We start from the raw sequence: 23,824 nt of genomic DNA, 5'->3' as shown, positions 1-23,824 counted from the left end.
TCGAACACACCAACAACGCAAAGGTGCGTGAGACTCTCCTGCTGGAAAAAGACGATCTGCTGCTGTCCAGAGCAATTACCATCGCACTACAGGTTGAGGGAGCAGCTGAGTGTGCTGCTATGCTAAATACACAGCAAGTGGCCACCTCCAGTCAAGCTGCCAACGACTCCTCCCTCTACTCACGGCTGCCCCTCGGGACGCAACCCAGCCAGAGCGAGGCCGTCGTCGACGTAGAAGTCGCGTTCCACTAAGTGCTTGGCATCCATTCCGTGTTCCCTGGAGCTGTGTTCTGCTGCTCGGTGAAGTCCATAGACGGCGACAGCTGGGGATGGTGAGTTGCCGAATACGTGGACTTTCATGCGATACTCGGCAATCTCTCGGTTGGGGTCGTTGTTGTTGAACCACAGGAAACACAAGAAATCTCTGTTGTCTTCTCGAACGACGAAGCTGTGAAACATCTGCTCGATGTCCGCTATGACAGCCACTGTTTCTCTTCGGGAGCGCAGCAAGACTCCCAGCAAGCTGTTGTTCAGATCCGGGCCGGTAAGTAGCACGCACATCGTTCAGGGAGATGCCGTGATGTTGAGCGCTGGAATCGAAGACAACCCTGATCTTGTCTGGCTTTTGAGGGTGGTAGACGCTGAAGATAAGTAAGTACCAGCACTCACTTCCCTCCGGTAGTGGTGGGGCCAACTCAGCCTGGTCGCGATCAAAGATGTTTTGCATGAAGGTGTGACGAAGTCGGCTTTCATCTTAGGCTTTCTTTCCAGGGTGCGGCGGGGAGAGGTAAGTCTGCTGAGAGCTTGGTCTCGATTGTAAGGGAGCCGTCGACGAGGGGATCGGAATGGGAGAGGCGCCACCCAGCTGTTGGTGTCGTCCATCACCATCTCTCTGTCCATGAACTCCAGGAACAGACGATCTTCGATGGAAAGCCGCACTTTGTCGTCATCAGGGACTGGGGTGTCATGTTTGATGCTGTAAGGAGGAACCTTTCCTTGACCTGGAGACGGTTGGGGCACGGAGTGAGGAGAGATGGCCTTCCGTTTTCGAGCACGCTGGTGCGATAGGGAGTCACAGCTGCTGGCTTGTGGGCTGAACCCAGGCACACGTCCCCTGTAACCACCCAACCCAGGTCTAGACGTTGGGCATAGGGGGCGCTGGGAGGACCATTGCGTTGCTCCCTGACTTTGTGAACCTGAAGGATGTGGCGTCCCAGAAGTATCAGGATCTGGGCTTCAGGGTCCAGGCGAGGGATTCTGCGAGCGATGGACTTCAGGTGGCTGTGGTGCTGTGCAGCTTCTGGGGTCGGGATTTCTGACCGATGGTCAGGCATATGGTTGCACTCAATGAGTGTTGGAAGCAGCACACTTGTTTTTTCCATCCAACGACTACGCCAAGAACCCTGTGGCTCTTCTTCCAGATGTCTCGGTGACTCCTGCACATGTACGCAGGGTGTACGGTGAGTCTGAACCTCTGATTTGGATGAAGTAGAAGAAATCAGACCTCGCCAGAGATCTGTTGCTCTGGTCGTCCAGGACGATGTAGACGTTACTAGCTCTGTCTGGGTGTGCTGTGCATTTAGAGGTGACTGCTGGTGGAGGCGCCTCCTCTTCACTCTCCCCGCCATGCTCTGAGGTGGGGTCCTTGTCTTTTTTGTCCCGTGGAGGAGGTCCAGGGTGGAGCGCCGCTATGTGGTCATCGCTCTCACATTCGCTGCACTTCAAAGTTGCCTTACAGTTCTTCGCCAGGTGAGTTGTGGAGGAGAAACACCTGTAGCAGGCACCATTCTCTTTCAGAAAGGCTTTGCGCTCCTCAAGAGACTTGCTTCGAAAACCTCGACATTTCTTTAGAGGATGGCGCTTCTGATGGATGGGACATTGTTTCCCTTTGTCGCCAGGCTTGCTGCTCGAACTGCGTGACTGAGAAGCTGAGCGGTTTGTTGAGACCTCTGTCTTGTGGGTGGAGACATGCCTTTTGGCGTGTCTTGATTCCTTTTCTGATCGCTCATGTTTTGAGGACACTGTGGAGGACTTGTTGGACGTTTTCGATGGAGCTGAAGGGAGAGTAAAGCTGGGGTCATTTCTTCTGTGTGCCTCGCTGCAGATGAAGTCTGCGAAGAAGGTGAATGGGGGGGGGGGAGACATAGTGCTGCTCTTTGTACTGGGAACCCTTAGTTATCCACCTCTCTTGTAGACTGTGTGGCAGCTTCTCAACGATCGGGTTGACACGCCTGGCGGTGTCCAGGTACGAGATCCCCGGCAGGTAGCCCTCACACGTAGCAGAGTCTAACTCCATCAGCAGGTCTCCCAGCTCCCTCAACTTTACGGGGTCTTTCTGAGCGATTTTTGGAAAGTTCTCTATCCTCTCGAAGAGCGCTCTCTCGATCACTTCAGGGGAGCACTCTTCTAGGCGTTCCCAGACATGTTGTAGGCCCACTACAGGGTCGGCGACGTGCACATAGCAAATCCTTTTAACGTGCTCTGAGAACTCTTTTCCTAACGACTTTGTCAAGAGGTCGAGCTCCTCGCTGGCAGTTAAGTTCAGTCCTTCAATGGCGTTGAAGAAACAGGACTTCCACGCCCAATAATTTTCTGGGCGCTCGTTGAACTGGATGAGACCGGAATTCACAAGCTCTCGGCGCACCAAGTAGCTCGCAATGTCATTCGTACCAGTCGTGTCATCACGATGTGGCTGCGGTGAGGCTCTGAGAGGAGAGTGGTGCAGCTGAGCAGGAGGAGGCTGAGAAGGGGAGAGCTGAGCAGGATGTTGGTGATGTATGTGGAGTACAAAATGTTCTCCATATGCACTCCGTATGTACTCTGTAGTTTTCCACTTTTCTGTGTGTATGAAACTTCTCACTCACTGCAGACACACATACCAATTGTTCTCATGCGTACCTTCCATGGGGCCACATAGCAACTGTTACTATGCTTGCCTCCCCGTTGCCGCATCCCAGGAACGGCCAGGTACAGCAAAAGACAAGTGCAACAGGCGTACAGACACTCACGAGGCACAGAACGTGATTTACGTAGATGTTTCCTTCATTCCTTTTTAAGATTACACCTTAGTTGACGCAGGAAACATAGTGTATGACGCGACGGACTGTTCTATAAAAAACCACTATCTCCAGCTCAGAGGCAGAGCATATCCTCATAGACGAACCTCTCTGTGGCCTTATGTCTCTCCATCTGCAGATGCATTAAAGATTCTCTGTTTGCTTCAATATTTGTCCCATGATTATTCTCCCCAGAGGTTGCTGGGGCAAGAGCCCATTAAAAGGATAAAGGAAAATCCACAACAATTTGGTGTCAGAAGCGGGATCTCACGTCGCCCCGCCAGACGGACAACCGGCTGACCGATCATCTCGGGACAAGGACATAGTCACCGATCTCCCAATAACCTCACCAGGTTTGAGAAGAAGAAAGGGAGAGGCGGGTGGTCCGTTTGGTCGGTGTCGCTGAGATCCCTCAGCAAAACCCTGGGAGATTCATCGCACGGGTAAGCAGAATTCTTTAAAGGATAAAAGGATCATTTAAAACGCGTACTATTGAAACCAGATGAGGTCGTGCACTGACAATTAAGCGGCTGTTCACCCTCGGTCTCGCACTAATAGAAGTGGTCATTTGGTAGGATTAAGTGAATTTTGAGGGGAAAAAAAGAAAATAAAAGGGAAACAAGTGTTATGGCTCGCCCACCCCGCACCGTGGCCCGCCCACCCCACGCCGGCAGCCAATCGGCTCGTCAGGGCCGGGCTTAGTCATCAGGGCTGGGCTTAAGTTTGGTGGCCTCCCACGTGCCCGTTGTCAGTTCGTGTTGTTACCTCCCCGCAGTAGCGGCGACTCTCCTCTCACGGTCCTTTTCTCTACGAACTCATCCCAGCCCTTGGTTCATGTTTTTCCCTTGCAAGGTTTCCCCGTGGAAGTATCCTGCCTTGTTCCCGTTTGGATTACCCGCGAGTTTTTTTCCCCCTTGGACTTTCCGTTTTTTCCTTGTCGCTCATTGCCTTCCTATGTTTGAATAAAGTACGCCAGTTTTCGGCTAACCCCATCTCTGTCTGGTGTCGTGCGCTTGGGGTCTCCCACAAACTCTAACACACATGCTATTTTCATGAATTCCAGGTTCGTATCAGGCGCACCTGTTACCTATAGCATGCTATTCCCTGTAATTAAAACAAATATGTATCCCCCATAGACAAAGAAATGACCTGGATGATGCGATACCATGGCAATATTACCTGCAACTCACGGTTGTAGGTAATATTAATGTAACTAGTTATCGAAAAGAATACCGATGTTGGTTTTACTGAGCGGTTAATTGCTAAATGGTATAGCCTATACAGAATTTGGCGGACAAATGCTAACTAAGTCATGACAAAATAGCAGCCGAGAGAAGAAGAAGAAAAGTTGATGCTAGAATTGATCGGCCAGATGGAGGGGGGAGGGACCTCCGCTGCGCGCTCTGCTGTGATTCGTTGTTTTGTCATCAAATGCTCACAGCGAATCAACCAGTCACAGCAGCGTGTAGTTTCTGGCAGCTTTTTCAACATGGAGGAGGACTTCAGCTTATCTGATTGCAATCGCGCGAAATTCCGCGAATCAAATCTTTAAATATTCGGTCTGAACGTCAAGAAATGCGGTTACAACATCAGCGTGTCACAAAACATACATTTGTTTAACCATTTCGATAAAACTGCACTCGCGCGAATCAAATGGTTAAATATTCAGCTGTTGGGCGTTAGTGCTTACCAACCATATGTATATATTTTGTTGTAGATCTTGGTCTTAAATTCCGATCCAAGTGGCATTAAAAAGGTCTTAAAAAGTCTTAAAATTAACTTAGTGAAACCTGCAGATACCCTGTTCTTAGGCATGGCTTCCTACTGTGTCGCTTGTCCGTTCCGGCATTTGCAACCTTTGACAAACCCCTTCGGGCCCTCATTGACTCTCATGCACCCGCCTCACAGGTCCTCTTGTGGACCCCAGAGGCAACTAAAGCCTTTGAGTGACTGAAAGTCCAGCTCCAAATCGCACCAACTCTTGGCTATCCGGAGCCCGCTCAAGCATTCACTCAAACTGTGGATGAGCGCAACGGCTGCATGATCTCCGTCCTCTTGCAGTCAGTCTCATGGGGGACTGCAAGCTGCGCCCTGTGGCTTACTTCTCCACCAAACTTGACCCGGTAGCGGCTGGCTTGCCTCGCTGCCTTCGAGCCGTCGCTGCTGCTGAAAAGGCTGTGATGGCCTCGCGAGACATCGTGGGGTACTCCGACGTTACTCTCCTGGTTCCCCATGCGGTCCCGCTCCTCCTACTTGAACAGAAAAGGTCACAGCTGTCCGCAGCCCGGTGGCTACGTTACAACACTGTGCTCCTTGACATGCCCACCATCACTGTCAAACGTTGCACTGTCCTTAACCCCGCCACCCTTCTTCCCTCACCAGACGATGGTGAACCACACGACTGCGTTGCAGCTGTCTCTGCTGTTTGTTCACCTCAGCCTGATCTCAGCTCCACTCCTCTTGCCAACCCTGACGTTGTCCTTTTTGTGGATGGGTCGGCTTCCCGCTGTCTTACCACCGGCCAATGTCAGGTTGGTTGGGCCGTTTGCTCTGCCTCCGCTTGCCTTAATTGCAGCTCGTTGCCCTCTCACCTCTCTGCACAGGCTGCTGAACTCACGGCCCTCTCTGCGGCCTGCGAGCTGGCAGCTGGCTGGTCTGTCACCATCTACACGGATTCACGCTACGCTTTCGGCGTGGACTTTGGTGCTCTCTGGCAACAGAGACAGTTTCTTACGTCTTCTGGTACTTATGTACATGCGCGTGCGACAAAGACACTCCAGAGCAGGGCTTAGTCCTTTTGAGATTGTCATGGGACGGCCTCCGACCATGGGAACGGGCCCTGCGCCGGGAGCTCTTCCCCAAACCGCTCTTTACGAGCATGCTATGCTACAGCACTGCTGTAATCTCTCCTCTGCTCTCTCCCAAGTCTCCCAAACAGGTGGCAGCTGCTCTCCCCACCCCAGCTGAGAAGGTTCTCCATTCCTACCTCCCCGGCGAATGGGTCGTCATCCGGTGTTTCCGGAGAAAGACCTGGCGATCCAACAGATGGGCGGGTCCATTTTCCCGGGACAACGGCATGGTTAGGGAACGTCTGTCCCGGGCGAAAGCACACGCCCACCGGAGGTGGTGTCATATTTCCCAGTGACGTATTTAGAGGCGGAGCTGTGGTTCACTCTCTCTTTTTACGAGGGACTCCGACAAAGAGGGACGTCGCCCCCCCGCTCGGTGAGTTGGACTAGTGTAAAGCTATTTGTAACCCCTTTTTCACTGGCGGGCAACGCCAAGCACATTTAAACAAGACAAAAGCCTAATGCTACCAGTTACTAAAGTGTTACAATACAAATCAATAGCGCAACAGGATCCTGAGTTCTCAGCGGTGGAATGGTGAGCTGGCTGAACCTCCTGTGTACTAGTAGGCTAGTGCCACTAATGACAATATTAGTGATAATTGATAATAGAAATAATTAACCAAGATAATAATCAATTTAGTAGCGCGGTGCCTCCACTGTGAAAATACTACACTTAGCTAAGGCTGGTGAATGGTATATCTTCCCAGAATGAAACAAACACGTGGTTAATGCAGATCTTATAACTCTGCTGTGTACTGAATTACTGTACAAGCTTATTACCAGCACTCTATAAGTAACCTAGGCTTTGCATATGCGGAAAATGAGCTGCCAATACACCCGAAATATAATTAATAATAATAGGATTTATTTGATAATAATGAGAGAGAGAGAGAGAGAGAGAGTACCACACGAGTGTAGTATTGCTGATTAAATAAACATTAATTGAAATTACACAGGGTGGGACAAGCGGTCACAATAAACAGGAAGAAAGTATCAAAAGAACACACAAATACCCAGCACTTTCCGTTGGGGCCCGTTGGTGCACATTAAAGCAGCTCTCTGAGCGGAGGGCAAGGCAGCCACCGCTACGATGCCCAGGCGACGAGATAAAAGTGTGCGTGTGTGTGTGAGTATAAATGAAATTTTCGGGTTACTCACAACCCATCGCCCCCTCGACCGGGAGGCTGTGTGCAGTCCAGAGGATGGAAGGCGTAGTGCTAGCCTAGCAGCTGGCAGGTGTCGGCTCCCCGGTAGCAGCCTCCACCCGCCGCAAGATGGCCAAAGGTTGCAATGTTCAAACAACCCTGGCGAAGATAGAGCAGATGAAGCGAGTCCTCTTTGGATAGCAGACAGGTCCCAGGAATGGAGCAGAGCGGCTCCCCTAGTTAGATCACCGTCCAGCGCAGCCCGATGACTTCTGACTAGCCTCCACAACTCTAGTCGGCTAGCTAACACACTAGCACTGGATGCTAAATGCACTTAGCTAGCTAGCGGCGACACTGGCTATGGGGCATAAACAAAATAATCGGCATACTAAAACAAAGCCCACCAGCAAGCATACGACCGCGGGCCAATCGCAACACTCCTGACCTCAAATGCGGGCCTAGTACACGGGCTGTGTATAAAGTCTCCGCGAAACGGGTACTTAGACGGAGCAGCAGAAAAATGGCCCTCTCTCTTCGTCGTACTCACTCGGGCTGCCTAACTCCTCCCTCTCCGTGAGGAGATGGACCGTTGCGAAGCTCGTGATTTCGCGGGCATAACAACTCCACACCACATCATTGGCTAATAACAAAATTCAAATAAAAATACAAAGAGCAAATACATTCCATTGGTTCACATGTTTCGAAACCCACAAGAACATAGGAAATGTGCAAGACACAAAGCATGCTGGTAAGTGCAGTAGCACAAAGTATGTACAACAGATTTTAGAGGTCCTTCCATATTGTTATGGCAAATTGGCAGCTTCCAATCAAGTGATTTGATTTTCACGAGCCTTAGAAGGCCACCGACATGCCGCTCGTGGAAAAGTCTAAACCCTCGCCTGAAGAGGGTTGAAGAAAAGTGAAACGTCGCGCGACTTTGGGCTTTGTTGTAGTGAAACAGGGGACCAAATTGGGGTCCCGATGATGCGACTGAGCCAAACTGAGGGACCATTATTAGCTGCCATTGAATTTTTGGATTGCGTGGGACGGTCAGGTAGTTGGTGGGGGACTGTGGCCGCCATCTAAACACCTTGTCGATGGACAGTGCACAAGGTTAATTGCAATGTATTTGGGAATGCGGATTTAAAAGCCTAACCCTAACCTTAAGCTTAACCCTGCCTCTCTTAGTTGAATAAGGCCTCGCCTGAAGAAGGTACATAAACAGCGAAACGTCGCGCGACTTTGGGCTTGATTGTAGTGCCAGCGCGACCACCCCTGCCCACATACATTGTCGAGCCCCGGCCACATTCAGCGGCCAGCGCTGCCCAATTTGACGGGTCCAGCCCGAGCACCCCTGGCCACATTGAGTGAAGTCGAGCATTATAGCATTCCTCAGATCAGTAGGCCAGTGCTAAATAAATAGAAGTCATGAGCCAAAAGCCCAAGCCTAACCCCTCTTCTCCCTGGACACCTGCTGACCCCTCCTTCACCCCGGCACAGCAGCTGGCCATCAAGCAATCGGCGTCACCCTTAAAAAGCCTCCACTGTGGACCAGTGTTGGCTGGAACGTAGCCATTGATGGACTTGTGCCAGCCAGTCTACCTGCCACTGAGCCAACTCCTGCTCTACCCCTGGGATGGGCCACTTGGATGAAGAGTTGATTTCTTTTTTTTTTTTTTTCTAAATGTATTTTTGATTTTTCCCTTTTTTCTCCCAATTTAGTGGCCAATCGATCCCTATTTTAATTCAAACACCCACCCTCGTACTGCATGCGTTCGCCAACTGCATCTGTCCGAGGGCCGGCAGTCTGGAAGGAGAGCGCCTCCCCACTTTGGTGACAAGGCGACTCCAGGCCGAAGCACTGTTTTTTCCGACACACACAGAGACGCATTGACGTGACGAACACAAGCCGACTCCGCCCCCCTCCCGAAGACAGCGTTGCCAATGATTGCTGCTTCATCAAGTCCGGCCATAAGACTTGATTTCTTCCCTTACCTGCTTGTCCCGTCTGCTTTTGGGTTCTTTCCAGATACGTGACAGAAATGGGTTTTGTGTTGGTTTGTTTGTTTGCTATTGTTTGATTTGTCTTGAGCCAAAGCTCATTCCTTACCAAAGCTGGATTCCTTACGTGTGCGAGAGAGAGAGAGTGAAATAAAGTTTAACATTATAATAAAATAATGTTAACATAGATTTTACTTTTTCTCTGGTACTGTAGCATGTCAATAAACGTTTAATGATAGCAGTTGTGAAGTATTCTGCTGCTACTCAATACTAATACTAATTACTAACACAGTAAATTGTATTCTTCAACCTTTTCTGTTCAGGATGCTGACTTCTTCAACAATATCAAAGCTCTTATTCTCTGTATTGTTGATGTGTTCGTATGGTTGTGTGATGCTGAAATTACTTCAGATGAGCTGGATAAAGCAGTAATGAGTTTGTCTTTAGACAAATCTCTAGGTAGGGATGGACTTACTGCCAATTTCTATAGACATTTTTGGGACTTATTAAAGTTACATTCTCTCTTATGTTAAAAGAATCAACTGACAATATTAAATTTCCTTCCACTATGAAACAAGCTATAATAACTTTAATTCCCAAGCTTCATAAGGACCCCAAAATATTAGATAATCTTGCCACTCCCGTCAGCTAGGAACAGGAAACTGAGGCTACAATTCGCACAGGCTCATCAAAATTGGACAATAGAAGATTGGAAAAACGTTGCCTGGTCTGATGAGTCTCAATTTCTGCTGCGACATTCGGATGGTAGGGTCAGAATTTGGCGTCAACAACATGAAAGCATGGATCCATCCTGCCTTGTATCAACGCTTCAGGCTGCTGGTGGTGGTGTAATGGTGTGGGGGATATTTTCTTGGCACACTTTGGGCCCCTTAGTACCAATTGAGCATCGTGTCAACGCTACAGCCTACCTGAGTATTGTTGCTGACCATGTCCATCCCTTTATGACCACAGTGTTCCCATCTTCTGATGGCTACTTCCAGCAGGATAACGTGCCATGTCATAAAGCTCGAATCATCTCAGACTGGTTTCTTGAACATGACAATGAGTTCACTGTACTCAAATGGCCTCCACAGTCACCAGATCTCAATCCAATAGAGCACCTTTGGGGTGTGGTGGACCGGGAGAGTCGCATCATGGATGTGCAGCCGACAAATCTGCAGCAACTGCGTGATGCTATCATGACAATATGGACCAAACTCTCTGAGGAATGTTTCCAGTACCTTGTTGAATCTATGCCACGAAGGATTAAGGCATTTCTGAAGGCAAAAGGGGGTCCAACCCGGTACTAGCAAGGTGTACCTAATAAAGTGGCCAGTGAGTGTATATATACACACCTGATTCAGTTGTGTCATTCCGAGTTTGGCATGGGTCAAGCGCATGTAATCGCAATTAACTGCAGCTAAATGGAATTTAAATGAAATCGTGTTTAGCCTGAAAGGTCAGAGTGACTGCTGGGATAGGCTCCAGCATCCCCGCCACCTCAGAGCAGGATAGGCGGTTTGGGAAATGGATGGATCAGATTCAGGTAACTTAATTTGGACCCATATAACACGTAATATTTGCCTAGATGTGAAAACGAAGAATTGAAACAGTATTCTTTCATCACATAAACAATTTGAAATAAAATACTGTTTTTAAAAATTGAATATAATTGGCGGGCGCTTTAGGGGCGGGACGCACGCGTGGGGTGATGGGAGGTCATTATCCTGATCGCCGCCATGTTGTGACGAGCCCGTGTCGGCTGCGTTTCGTTAGGAGGTCGTGACAGGAGGTAACTTTATTTTTATCCAGATGTAAAGTTTCCGAATATTGCTGATTGAGAAATAACGTTGCGACTTAATGTAATGTGCACATAAGTCAATGCAAGCTGTTTTGTGTGGTATTCTGTGGGACATATTTTTTCTTATATCAGGTTATAACGCCTACTTAGCAGCTAATGCCGGCCTTAACACGGGTTACCAACTGGAGTGAAGACAACTTGTGTGTATGTGGATAGCTAAAATGGCTGTTTTTTTTAATGTCGCCGACTTGAACGTGTCTTCGCCACTTAACTTGGGAAACGTAACGTTAGGTTTGTGAGCGAGGGGCTGGCCAGAGACACTGGCCAAAACCTGTCTTTTGTCCTGCAAGCTTGGCGCCATGTTCCGCGCGTTATGTGCCACACAGGTTCCGTCAGCCATTTTACCGTTGGGCGAGCTGCTGTGTCATTGAGACCCAGCGGTTCATTTGAGTCGACATGGCGTTTTTGATCATATATCTCATACTGTACATGCCGCTGTATTCAGACCTGTTCCCATATGGAGGACAACTGGGCCTTTAAAATGACGTCCCGTGTGTGTGTGTGTGGGGGGGGGGGGGGGCTTGCGAACGTGCCTGGGACCATCTACAAAATGGCTTCTATTTCGGTAAGCGCGTTTTACGAACGAAAGAAACTAAGCATATTTTGACCGCGTACAATATGGATTTGTTCGCCACAGATACAGTAGACGAGGTAATTAACACATTGTGTAAGTGAAACAGTATTCTTTCATCACATAAACAATTTGAAATAAAATACTGTTTTTAAAAATTGAATATAATTGGCGGGCGCTTTAGGGGCGGGACGCACGCGTGGGGTGATGGGAGGTCATTATCCTGATCGCCGCCATGTTGTGACGAGCCCGTGTCCGCTGCGTTTCGTTAGGAGGTCGTGACAGGAGGTAACTTTATTTTTATCCAGATGTAAAGTTTCCGAATATTGCTGATTGAGAAATAACGTTGCGCCTTAATGTAATGTGCACATAAGTCAATGCAAGCTGTTTTGTGTGGTATTCTGTGGGACATATTTTTTCTTATATCAGGTTATAACGCCTACTTAGCAGCTAATGCCGGCCTTAACACGGGTTACCAACTGGAGTGAAGACAACTTGTGTGTATGTGGATAGCTAAAATGGCTGTTTTTTTTAATGTCGCCGACTTGAACGTGTCTTCGCCACTTAACTTGGGAAACGTAACATTAGGTTTGTGAGCGAGGGGCTGGCCAGAGACACTGGTCAAAACCTGTCTTTTGTCCTGCAAGCTTGGCGCCATGTTCCGCGCGTTATTTGCCACACAGGCTCCGTCAGCCATTTTACCGTTGAGCGAGCTACTGTGTCATTGAGACCCAGCGGTTCATTTGAGTCGACATGGCGTTTTTGCTCATATCTTTCATACTGTACATGCCGCTGTATTCAGACCTGTTCCCATATGGAGGACAACTGGGCCTTTAAAATGACGTCCCGTGTGTGTGTGTGTGTGTGTGGGGGGGGGGGGGGGCTTGCGAACGTGCCTGGGACCATCTACAAAATGGCTTCTATTTCGGTAAGCGCGTTTTACGAACGAAAGAAACTAAGCATATTTTGACCACGTACAATATGGATTTGTTCGCCACAGATACAGTAGACGAGGTAATTAACACATTGTGTAAGATGTTGGCTAATGTGGTGTTGAGCTGTTCTTTGTTTCGCCTCGTGTTTGGAAAAGAGTTTTGAGTATGTGAGCGAGCTAAGCAGCCACTACGCAGGAAAACGTGTCACGTGGTGACGGCCGCAGTGTAATCAGTGAATTTGCGAGAAATAGCCAGTCGTATTGTTAAGATTAATACTCATCCCACGTCTTTTGTTAGTAGTAAACCAGGCAGTTATGAATAATATAGTTGTGAAGTCACAGGATGTTAAATGTCATGTTAGGCCAACGGTAACGCCGATGGGGGCAAGTGCTGGTTGACGACACTGCTGCAATAGCGGCTCACTAGTCAGCAACGTCATCCATTCGTCAGTCTGTTTGACTTGTTGAGTGACAAGCGGTTTGTATGCATGTGGTTAGCCTGGCATGCGTTGGAAGAATGATCAAATCTATTGGAACAGTTAACATGGAGACCCATTCGGCCGTGTTGGTATGCAAAGGCTTTGTGCTTATTCAGAGGCTGTGATTAATTACCACGTGGCAGTAATGTAAATGGACATGTTACTGCTTTCACACTGGCAAAACCCCGCTCATGTCCGCCTTTGGTCAGTGTAAATTGGCGCATGTTAGCGGGTTTTTTTGGGCAGTGTGAAAGCAGTGCAGCTGCAGGAAAATAACTTTGTAGTTTCTGGTGACCATTCTGCTGTCGACGATCCAATATCTGCATACCGACTAAGGTCTGTCACTGGTCTACATAATGTCAGTGGTCTCAAATGGCCCATGTCAAGTCTTTTTGTAATACACGTGGGAGTAAGTTAATTGTTATAAATCACATTTCGGTGACATTACGCATACGAAATACGTAGCGATTGTACAGAAAACGGCTTGTGTTCTCTTATAAAAGGTGTCGGACATTCAGATTTGACCAGAAGTGTAAAGCATATAATTTAACTACAGGTGTTGTGTGTGTCTGTCCTGAAGGTGGCCTTACAAATTCCCAAAGAAAAGGTGGACACCTTCACAATGGTGACATTGTTTTTGTCCCCAAAAGCTCTTGAAATGTCAGTATCTTTTGAAACTTTTTAGTTTTTTATCAGAAGCAGTAGTGCCCAGTGCATTAACTGCATAGTTAAAATCAAAACATCTCTATCTCTCATTGTTCTTTAATTAATCCTTATAAAGGTAAGTTGACTTGGGTTTTTGTTAAAATCCTTAACCTGAGGCGGTTCTCAGCAACCTCATTACAACTCTTTGTGTCTTTCAGACTCAAGATGGGGAAAAGTTTGGGTTTCCCCTGGAAGTGGTGCTGCTGCTCCTTGCGGGTACCTGCAAGCCAGAGGAAGACACCTGCAGGAGCATGATGTTAAGGTAGATGGGTGGATGGATGGATGGATGGATGGATTGATGGGTGGGCAGGCAGGCATGTTTGTGGTGCAACTTTTTTGTGTCTGTTAGGGGTTACATGACTTCAGATTTTTTCAAAGTCGACTGTTTTGTGATGAAAGTCGAGTCAACATTGACTAACAGCACAGGAGAAGGGACTGCTTTGCAACAAGTGACAACCTATTAGCAAAATTTAATGTATATGCTGACAGCAGACAGCTCATACACATAATTTATACAGAACAGAAACAACAGCTTGCAACTCAACTGCATCAATGTATGCATTAATAACTTATATGTGGTAAAACTCCCATTAAGGTACAAAAAAAGAAAAATTGAAACGTCAGGAAAAACACTTGAGGTAAACAAAACTCAGGCAAGATCTAGCCTGTAAGCCTACTCATAGTCTTGCTCAGTCAGTTTTTGCTCTTTGATCCTGGCTGTCGTAGTGCTGTTTAATAGTGTTCAACAGCGTGTTGTAAGATGGGACATTGTAGCCAGGTTAAAAAAAGCCAGTAGGTCTATGAAGCTTTCTCTGATGTACTGCAACTAAAGGTCAAATATATTTCACAATGAAATTCACCAGCAAATTGGTGATTTGGAGCCATCTTGTTATGGCCTGTTATGGCAGGGCGTTTGGTGAAGTAGCCAGTTGACTGGTGTCGAGAGGGTTTGGATCGTTCCTCAGCAGCTGGCATTAGAGGATGCTTTTTCAGGTGAGTGTGCATGGCACTTGTACTTTTGTTGTATTCCAGAAAGGACTTCATTGTTTTGCAAGTGACAGTAGTACAGGTTTCAACTTTACTGAAGTATTTCCACACACTGGATGGACCGCTACTACAGGGGTCAGCAAACTTTTAGATGTCCCGTGCCACTTCCCAAAGTTAAGAAAAAAAAGTTACAGACACACGAGTGGGCGTTCTTGTTCATAATGAGTATTAATCTATTTATTTACTGCTGCTGCTTGTCTCCCCGTCCAGATTCCTCATGCAAAAACACTTTGGCTTCACACACACAGACACACACACATACGTTATTCAGTTTAGACTCGGGATTTTTGACTTAAGTGTTGCACGGTTGTGTGTGTTCAGGGTGTCCGCGGATCCTTAAAAAGTCTTAAATTCATGTATCTAAATTAAAGGCCTCAAAATGTCTTAAATTCATTAAAAATGTCGGAAAATGGTATTAAATTCATTACTCAAAGGTCTTAAAAAAGAACTGTCCGGGAGAGGACTATTTCTTCTTCTTCGTTTGTGTTGTGTGAAGATTAATTTAGCTTGGGTTGCGTGCAGAGCGCGAATCATTCTGGTAACTACTTGCGGTCGTGACTAGAGTATAGGCTGCAGCTAATGTGAGGTTGTAAATAGACCGTTCTATGGTGAAATGCATAAATGTGTTCTGCCAGCGACATCTATTGGTCAGATAGAATCTCTTATAGAAGCCTCTGGAAACCGGAAATCCACAGCAGAGATGAAAATTCTGAGCAGTGGTAAGTCACATTCCGGTAGCTCCGCAAAAATAATAAAATAACGCTTTTTAAAACGAACGAAAAATCTGTTGAACACCTAAACTGACATAAGATAATATTTGACACTTATACGGTACATATTCATTCCACAACATGCTATTTTTATGAATTCCAGGTTCGTATCAGGTGCAGCTGTTAGCTATAGCATGCTATTCCCTGTAATTAAAACAAATATCTATCCCCATAGACAAATAAATGACCTGGATGACGCAATACCATGGCAATATTACCTGCAACTCACGGTTGTAGGTAATATTAATGTAACTAGTTATCGAAAAGAATACCGATGTTGGTTTTACTGAGCAGTTAGTTGCTAATTGGTATAGCCTATATAGAATTTGGCGGACAAATGCTAACTAAGTCATGACAAAATGGCAGCCGAAAGAAGAAGAAAGGTTGATGCTAGAATTGATCGGCCGGATGGAGGGGGGAAGGACCTCTGCTGCGTGCTCTGCTGTGATTCGTTGTTTTGTCATCAAATGCTCACAGCAAATCAACCAATCACAGCAGTGTATAGTTTCTGGTAGCTTTTTCAACATGGAGGAGGACTTCAGCTTATCTGATTGCAATCGCGCGAAATTCCGCGAATCAAATGTTTAAATATTCGGTCTGAACTTCAAGACCGCTTTTCAATCAGCTAAAATGCGGTTACTTACAACATCAACGTGTCACAAAACATACATTTGTTTAACCATTTCGATGATTTGTTCAGTTGAGGCTGGAAAGAGAAACGATATTAGCTTAGTGTTGAATGTAGGCATACCGCAGCTCCATCTGAAAAGTAACCGAAGCTGTCTAATAAATGTAGTGGAGTAGAACGTACAATATTTCCCCCTGAAATGTAATGGAGTGGAAGTATAACGTAGCATCAAATGGCAATACTCAAGTAAAGCTACCTCAAATTGGAACTAAGTAGCTATAATAGCCTACCTTAATAAATGTACTATTTTCCACCACTGTACTGTGGTAGTGGGCATGGCTCCTCACAAAAAGTATACACTTTCAAATTGGTCAGATACATTTATTTCACAACAATAAAAGTAGGCTACATGCAGGACTGCAGTCAGTCCTGACATACAATTCACTTTAATTTAACGAGAACAATTACAGAATGCAGGTGAATTGGAAAACTGTGGCCAGGGAGGGTTTCTAGCTGGTTGAAAAGAGGCCTTTACGTTCAGACTGAATATTTAAACATTTGATTCGCGCGAGTGCAGTTTTATTGAAATGGTTAAACAAATGTATGTTTTGTGACACGTTAATGTTGTAACCGCATTTTAGCTGGTTGAAAAGAGGTCTTGACTTTCAGACCGAATATTTAAACAATTGATTCGCGCGACTACAGTCAGATAAGCTGAAGTCCTCCTCCATTTTGAAAAAAACTGCCAGAAACTATACGCTGCTGTGATTGGTTGATTAGCTGTGGGGAATTTGATGACAAAACAGCGAATCACAGCAGAGCACACAGCGGAGGTTCCTCCCCCCTCCCTCCGGACGATCATTCTAGCATCAACCAAGAAGAAACGCCGGTAACTTTTTTTTTTGTTCACTCTTATATAATTTTCTGTCATATAAATTAGAAATGGATGATGCCGGTTAGTGATAGACATATTAATAATAAAAGACCACATCATCCACCAAGACAACCTCTCCTGTGTATTCTTGGCAGGACGGACAACACAACAGTCACACTAACGGCAGCCAACATTAGCGCCATGGGAAAGTAAACAAGGGCACGTTTGTTTTGATGTTTGACGAAAGCCTCAACCACACTACAAAAAGTAAGCAACTGGACGTGCGTGTGCGCTATTGGGAGGGAGATCACGTTCAATCACGGTACCTGGGGTCGCAGTTCATGGGGCATTCAACAGCTAAGGATTTACTGCAACATTTTAAAGTGAGTAATACGTGGATTTATTGAATTATTGTTAGCTAATGTTAAATATTATTTGTTAAGAAATGTTGACTCATTGTTACCGTTACATTCATTTTCAGATTAGTTGATTATGGCAATGTCATGATGTATTCAATAATAGTACCCTAGGGAAAGCTAACAAAGATGCCATTAGCATTCAATATCTTTTGTTGCCTCATTTTAGTCAGAAGAGTAGACTTGGCTGCTTGAAATGTTAGAAATGTAATTCAATATTAGCCATCATTTTATTATAATATTATGATGATGCTGTGTAGGCTAGCTAATTTAAATGTGAACTGTTTGAGTGATGTGTAGACAGCAATGTTTTACATTGAACCATTGGTAAGCTTATCGTATATATTCATGTTATTCTCAGGAGTGTGTGGAGCAGCTGAACCTCAGGAGCCTGGTGTCCATCTCCATGGATGGACCCAATGTGAACTGGAAGTTCTTTGAGCTTCTGCAGCAAGAGCACGCTGAGCAGTATGGTGGTGCCCAGCTGGTTGTTGTGGGTAGCTGTGGCCTCCACACCCTACATAACGCATTCAAATGCGGCTTCTCCATGTGGCAGCAGGAGAAGGTGGTGAGGGCCATGCACATTCTTTTCCACAATGTGCCAGCTAGGAGAGAGGATTTCACTGCTCTCACCAAATCCTCGGTCTTCCCGTTACCATTCTGTGGCCACTGGTGGATTGAGAACCTGCCGGTTGTGGAGAGAGCTGTAGAAGTGGTGAAGTATGCGGATGCGGTGAGAACCAAGAAGCTTCCAAATCCCGGAACAGGCTCATTTGATACCATAGAAGCAGCTCAGCAAGATCCGCTCATCTTGGCCAAACTGCAGTTCATCATGGCTATCTCGAGGGCCTTCAGTCCCTTTTTGACAAAGTACCAGACCGACGAGCCAGTGATGCCATTCCTCTTCAAAGACTTGGCTGAGTTGTACAAGGTAATCTAATTATTTATATTCTAGCACTGCATAGGTTGATATTGCTCGTTGATTTCAACTCTTATCGCTCATTGTACTCTTGATGATGTGATGCTTTTGATAGAAGTGATGATAGAGATCATTTTAAAGTAATAACAACATAGCAATTTTTTCAGTGATGAATGTGGTTATAGGGGGATTTGCTTTACAGAGTTTTCCTGTTGACAGAGTTTACTGAGGCGTTTTGCCAAGAGGAAGCTTCTCCAGGACATCACTCCACTGCAGCTGGTCAGACTGGATGTCGCTGACCAGAAGAACTGGGTCCGCCTGAAGGAAGTTGACGGGCTTGGGTGCTGAGGCAGCCCTGAAGGTAGTTTGATCATTTAGATGTATTACTTTCTATCAAATTATATACAGACCTAGGCAATATTGTTAGGTCATTCAGCTCTATTTACAATCCATTACCCATCTGTCAGGAACTGCAGAGAAAGAGCTGCTTAGGAGAGCTCACTGCCCTCGAGTTTAGGAAGGACTGCGTGAAGGGTATGTCAAATATCCTAAAGAAAGTCCAAGACAAGAGCCCCCTGAAATACCCCACCGTGAGACGGATGGCGTGTTTGGACCCCACTATCATGTACTCCAACCCAGACTGGTGCCAGGGAAGAATGAGCAGACTTGTGCAGAAGTTTCTGCAAGACGAGCAGTTGTCAGGAGGTGTCTCTGCTGGTAGGAATAGTTTAATAGAATAGCTCTGGAAATGTTGTTCCTGATTATTACCAAAAGTACAGAGTAATAACTGATATAAGCCTGTCTGATTTAATATCATGATTAATCATCTAAATAATATTTCACTTATTTCCTTTCATCTGTTTTGTTACAGGTGATGTTATTACCCAACAGTTTGGGAACTTCCTATCTGTTGAGGCTAAAAGCGAGCACTTCCTGTCCTTCCAGCCCACAGAAACGAGGCTTGATGTGTTTCTGCATGGCTTGCTCAGCCAACCCTACCCTGAGCTCTGGGAGTTTTGTCAGAAACTTCTACTCTTGTCCCATGGACAGGCAACAGTCGAGAGGAGCTTCTCCATTAACAAGGAGGTGGAGACCGTTAACTTGCAGGAGGACACTGTAATTGCCCAGAGACTGGTCTGTGACTATGTTGCAATCTGTGGGGGTTGTCAAGGTCCCTCTCACTAAGGAGCTGCTGATCTCTGTGGGATCAGCAAGGTCAAAATACAGAGAAAATCTTGACCTGGAGAAGAGGAAGAGGCAAAGCACTGCACAAGGGCAGAAGAGAAAAACTGCAGAGGACCACATAGCTGAGCTTAAAAAAAAAGAAAAGAAAACTCTGCTGGAGGTATCTGACAGCCTGGAGAAGGATGCGGACAAGTTTGCTGAGCAAGCAGAGGGCAAGTCCGGCACCTTGATGGCTCAGCTCATCACAAAGTCCAACATCCTCAGGAAGAGATACAAAGAAAAAATGAGCGAGCTGAAACAAGCTGAGGCAGAGTTGGAGAGTAAGGCCACAGAACTGAAGCTCATGCCATGAGTGACGGGTGTGTGTTCAGTAGCACCATATCAAGACAAGTCTCGTTTATTGAATGAATATGTTCCAATTAATCTGTGTCTTAATCTGCTCATTTCATTCTTTAAAGAAATATTGCTTAAAATCGATTCCTGTGGTTGACCCACGGGTTCTGCTACCAGCAAGCAGCTGTTGGGCGTTAGGTCTTACCAACCATATGTTTATATTTTGTTGTAGATCTTGGTCTTAAATTCCATTCCAAGTGGCATTAAAAAGGTCTTAAAAAGCCTTAAATTTAACTTACTGAAACCTGCAGATACCCTGTATAAAGGTACGTTGACTAGGTTGTGTTAAAATCCTTAACCTGAGGCTGTTCTCAGCCACCTCATTGTAACTCTTTGTCTCTGTCAGACTCGAGATGGGTAAAAGTTTGGGTTTCCCCTGGAACTGGGGCTTCTGCTGCTTGCAGGTCACCCAGGAGTGATGGGGAAGAGTGCAGCAGTGACCCTGCATGAAAGGTTTGAAGTGGAGCAAGAGTTGATCTTGATGCTGGAGAGACCACTGCCCTCTGAGGACCTCTTTAACTACCTGCACGCCAGTGGAACACACCTGCAGGAGCATGACGCTAAGGTAGGTGGGGGAAAGGATGGATGGATGGACGGGCATGTTTGTGTTTGCAACTTTGTGTGTGTGTTAGGGGTTGTATGACTTAAGAGTTTTTGAAGTCAGCTGTTTTGTGATGAAAGTCAAGTCGACATTGACTAATCGCTGATGACATCATGAATAAAACCACGGGAGAAGGGACTGCTTTGCAATAAGTGACAACATTAGCAAAACGTAATGTATATGATGACAACAGACAACTCATACACATTTACACAGAACAGAAACAAGTAGAAACAACAACAGGTTGCAACTCAGTTGCATCAATGTATGCAACAATAATTTTTAATTATTAATTTTTAATGAGCTCATGCTCAGTTATCAACAGTCAGACTCAGTCATCTAGCTTCCATTGTCCATTATTCAGTGCCTTAAGTAATACCAGGGAAGAGGCTCCCTTTTTGGTCAGACAGTCTGCCAGCTGTTCTTTTGTAGCTGACCACAGAATACGATGAATCCTTTTGTTCTGGATAAGTTATTTGATGCCACTTATTCTGACATAGACCTGACATGAGTAGTCTGAGGGACTCTGATGAGCATGTAGGTGAGTCCTTCTATAGATCTTTAGTGTTGAATTCTTCAAAACCTCTAGCCACAAGACGCGCTTTGGGTATTACACCATCAGGGGTTTCTTTCAGTGTGCACACCCGTCTAGTGGACACATGCCTTTGACCCATATCTTTTACCTTCTCAAACACCCCATCATTCTTCCAGCTACTTATTTCATCTAGTTTAGCCTTATCAAATGAAACACCACCTGTGACTAATACATCATTTTCCTGCATATCAGAGCATAGTTCTACACTATCCAGTGGATTAACCTGAAGATTGTCTACCTTAGTAAGATCAGCTGACCCCATAGTACCAGCGATGTCAGATAGTTCTAAGTACTGTAGGCTGTACCAGTTTCTGTTATTTCCTGTAGCCTTTCCTGCTCGTCCCATCACTTTAGCTCTGTGAGACGCATCTGTTACATTATCCACAAAGCTGATTGTTTGACCTGTTTTCAGCCCTAGGGAGGCTCCTACCCTTATGCCTGTCTGTTGATTATCCTTATGATTGTTACCCTCAGTGACATCTGTATCATTGTCTGTAACACCCCCAGCCTCACCGTCATTGTTCATATCAACATCTATGTCACAATCAGTACCAGGTATGTTCCCACTGTCATTGTTATCAACATCCACATCACTATCAGTAACAGGTACTTTCATATTGCCCTCAGTAACATTCTCCCCAGGGTGCTCTAGACCCTCACTAGCACCTACTTCACTCTTATCAACCTTCTGCAACCTAGAATGATGAACCCTGACATAGGTCCCACCATGGTGTACAAAGATCACCACCCCATCTTGTCGTATCACGACTCCAGGACCTTTCCACTCAACACAGTCTGTCCTTTTGTAGAACACCTTGTCCCCAGTTTCATACTTCTCATCTGTTTGACGAAGTTGCTTTCGTAGAGCTCTTCTGATTCTCTCTGAGCACTCTGCCTCTATGAAAGCTTTCCTTACTGCATGTAATGCTGTTATGTGCTGTCCCACCCATGCACTCATAGTAGTTCCCTCCAAAGCAGGTGGCTGATCCACTAACACAGAGGGAGGGTTCGGATTCTGTCCAAACACCAGCTGATGTGGGCTGAAGCCATGTACGTTCTGCACTGTGTTCTTTGCCATGAGTGCCCAATCCAGTGCAGTTTTCCAGTCAACTCCGTTGTCAAGTTTTACCTTCAGTATTATCTTTGAGCATTTGGTTATGGCGTTCCAGCAAGCCATTGCTCCATGGACTATAGCAGGGGTCGGGAACCTTTTTGACTGGGAGAGCCATAAAAGCCAAATATTTCTAAATATATTTCATTGAGAGCCATATAGTATTTTTAACGTATAATAAATTAAATATGTCTTACTTTTAATGCGACTTCTGGTGCTGCATGGTTTTGCTGATGGCCTTGTAGTCTGGTTCATACGTGGTGAGGTTGAGCTTCATGCAGGCGTTGAGGCTTCCATCAGTTAAACGTGAGCGTAGGTTGGTCTTAATGTTCCTCATATGCGAGAAAGACTGTTCACATGCATATGTAGAGCCAAACATGGTCAATACGGCAATACTCACACGCTGCATTGTGTGGTATGTCACAGGAAGCTCGTTCCAAGTTTTAAGAATCAGCTGGTCTTCAGGTTGAAGATTTTTAATTTCTGTCCACTTGTGTTCCCTCGCCAGCTCTGCTCGCTGTCGCGCAAGACTTTCCAACTCTCCATTAAGTGACTTGAACTTACTCATCCACATGTCTGATGCCTTCAGGTCAGCAACTTCCAGCTCAAAGTCTCCGATAGAGACCCCGGGGATGCATGTCAGGTCGATTTTGTCCACTGCACACATGTGGATGAGTGATGAACTTGAAAAGACCAGTGCGCGCACGAAATTCTCCAAAACGTGCTTTGAATGACTGCAGGAGATTGAACGTAAAGCCAGCTAGCTGCTGGAGATCCAGATGTTGAGTGGAGTCACTTGCTAAGCATGCATCTCTAAATTGTTGCAGTCTTTCAAAGTGCAGAAGACGACCTGTTTCAATGTCCCTGAGAAAGACTTCCAGCTTGCTTTCAAATGCAAACACTGCTTGTTGAAGGGATGAGATTGTATTTCCAATACCTTGCATTTTCACATTGAGCTGGTTCAGATGGCCAGTTATGTCCACGAGATAGTGAAACTGCAGGAGCCAGTCAGTGTTGTCTAGCTCAGGATGCTTGACGCCTTTCATTTCAAGAAAAGTCCGGATTTCACTCAGGCAAGCTGCAAAACGGCTGAGCACCTTCCCCCTTGACAACCAACGCACGTTGCTGTGTAAAAGCAGACCGGGATAATGATTCCCAACTTCTTCTAACAGAGCTTTAAACTGGCGATCATTTAAAGCTCGGGCAACAATAAAGTTGACCACTCGAATGACCAGAGACATCACCTCGCCAAGCTCCTGGCTACACGTCTGAGCGCAAAGCGCCTCCTGGTGCAGGATGCAATGAAAACTTAGGATGGCTCTCTTTTCATGTTCACGGAGAAGCGCTACAAATCCTTTGTTCTTCCCCAACATACAGAGTGCACCATCAGTACAGACAGAAATAAGTTTATCCATCGGTAGTTTTTTTTCTTTAGCAAACTCCATGAAAGACATGAATAAATCCTCTCCTCTTGTTGTCCCTTTCATTGGCAAAACAGCCAAGCTTTCCTCACGCAGTGTGTCACCTGCAGCATACCTGGCAATGATACTGCACTGAGATAGATGGCTAACGTCTGTTGACTCATCTAACGCGAGAGAAAAGTATGTCCCGGCGTTTATGTCCTTAATTTGTGTTTCCTCGACTTGATTGCTACGATCGTGCACAGTTCTTGCTGACAGGGACAT

Source organism: Lampris incognitus, chromosome 17, assembly GCF_029633865.1.
Source record: "Lampris incognitus isolate fLamInc1 chromosome 17, fLamInc1.hap2, whole genome shotgun sequence".
Lineage (NCBI taxonomy): Eukaryota > Metazoa > Chordata > Actinopteri > Lampriformes > Lampridae > Lampris > Lampris incognitus.
This window is presented reverse-complemented; position numbering follows the sequence as displayed.